The sequence below is a fragment of the Tupaia chinensis genome, unplaced genomic scaffold, assembly GCF_000334495.1.
Source record: "Tupaia chinensis unplaced genomic scaffold, TupChi_1.0 Scaffold139405_1, whole genome shotgun sequence".
Lineage (NCBI taxonomy): Eukaryota > Metazoa > Chordata > Mammalia > Scandentia > Tupaiidae > Tupaia > Tupaia belangeri.
Window position 1 is genome coordinate 34,748 of NW_006199291.1, and position 2,240 is coordinate 36,987.

Sequence of the window (2,240 nt, forward strand, 5' to 3'; positions counted from 1 at the left end):
AGAACACACCAAGAAATACATGCAGGACCACACCAAAGTGCCCGCTGACCCAGGTTCGGAGCTTTGGGAGGTGATGGCTATACCAGTACCAACAAAAGAAATGGCTTGTGCAATCAGAAATCCTTCCCCAGGGTCAATGGCCACACAACAATCCCTTTTTCTTTATTCTCCTTTCAGGACTTTGGAAGTTCACCAACACTCACTTGGTGTGATTTACAAGCCACCTGGTCTGGGCAATATGGAATCCAGCTTGCTTTAACTTCCATACCACACACCACCTATTGGTCCCCCAGTGTCTTTTATTTTTCTGTTTTCCCCCCATTTTGTATTGAATTATTAAAGGTCTTAATTAATGTAAATGTTTTCATAGCAAACACAGCTGATATATACATTTCAGAGTGTTCAGGAGTAAGGAACTCTCCTGCCACACTAGCTTTGTTTGTTGGAGCCTGAACTATCGGTAGAAAATCTTCATTTTTCCTGTCCCCTGCAATGACTATTTACCAGGAGCCATGAGGAATCCTGTTCTCCTCCAGTGTGTTTTTTGATTAGTATTTTTATATCATCCACAAGGAAAGAAGACAGTGGATTAACAGGTTGATTTAAAATAGAGATCATTTTAATACTAAATTCAGGCTTTATGACTATATATGGAACAGAGTTGTGATATATATGTGACTACACTGCTGTACCAAATTGCAAGTGTTAAAAATGCAAGTATAGAAAATACGTATTTTGCTTTTAATTTATGAGGGGGTAAAATTTTGGCCAAGAAGTCACAGAGCCAAAAACTACTTTTTATTTTAATTTTACATATTTTCCCATTGGTTGGAGAACAAGAGATCTTAATGAAGCAGAAGATTTCTTAAACAAATTTAGTTTTATGACAAAATACCCTGTAACAATATGGTAGGAAAGAGTCTAAAGAATTTAGTATGTTAAATTTAGTGTTAAAACAGTAATTTTACTTAAATTTCAGATTTTAACTTTGCCAGTAAATTGCTAGGAATTTGTATTTTATTTTTTATATCAAAAACGTAGGTAATTCTTACATAGATATTTCTAGGCTACATATACTGAACAGATTCTATTTTTTTATATTTGCATTTATTCTTCATTTAACTTTTTAAAACACTACTATAGATGAATATTAAAACAAAAAGAATAGCAAGTAGTGAGCATATTATGATTACAGTCCTTCACTCATTCACTACTGCATATAAAATGCTAGCAGTGTTATTCATTGGCCCCATTAAGAGGTCTGACACTGAACACCATCTTGGGGATGATGTTCATCATCCTCATATGCTTCTCCATTGTAATGGCGCCGTCTTTCCTGATTTGGATCAAAGTCCACCAGTTCTACCTCGTCCATTTCATCAGTCTCTTCTACTTCCTTCCTTTCAGGTAGAAGTTTTTCCAGCAAAGAGAGTTTATCAGGAGACAGAAAGCCATTCTCAGGGAAGTTTACCTTAATTCAATGATTAGGTGACCCTTTTCATATGGTCTATGATAAATTGGCATGCCTTCATTTAACATACAATTGATATCTTCATGCTTGACAATCTGACCTGGATGAGAGGTGATGACTATGGTTCGGTTGTCAAGTGTGGAAATTGGCTTCTGGAAGCCACACAACGCTTCAACCAGCTGTATGTCCATACACATGAAAAGGTCTTCTCCTCACCAAGTGAAAACAGATCTTTCTGATCTAGTACAATGACACTATCTCCTGGCTCCAGTCCTTGTTCTTGGTCTCCTTCACCATGGAACGTTATCTTCTGACCGTCTTTCATGCCTTTGTCAATATGAACTTCTAAAATATTTTTCTCTTGAACTATCTTCCTTCCATTGCAACTTTTACATCTATCTTTAGGACTGATCTGCTCTCCATGGCCTTAGCACTCCATGAATACAGACTGAATTTGCTGAACCATTCAAGGTCCTATCTGATGAATTCTTATTTGCATTCCAGTACCTCAGCAATTGGGGCAACACTCTACTGCTCCTTTCTTACCACCTTGGCCTTCACATTTTCACAAATCACATTCTTTAGCAGGGCCAATTTTCTTGTTGCACCATTATATAAATCTTCTAAGGTTACTGACAGCTGATTTACAACATTTTTACCTCTTCTTTCTCTCTGCATCCTTCCTCCTCCTCCAAAAAACATATCAAAGATGTCCATTGGGGAGCCAAAACCACCACCTGCTCCACCCTCTTTAATTGCCTGCTCTCCT

The 2,240-nt window shown here is 37.4% G+C and overlaps 1 pseudogene; it reads right to left on the reverse strand.

Annotated features, from left to right (window-relative positions):
- Positions 1–1,099: 1,099 nt before the first annotated feature.
- LOC102476981 (dnaJ homolog subfamily A member 1 pseudogene) lies at positions 1,100–1,970 on the reverse strand (annotated as a pseudogene).
- Between the last annotated feature and the right edge of the window lie 270 nt (positions 1,971–2,240).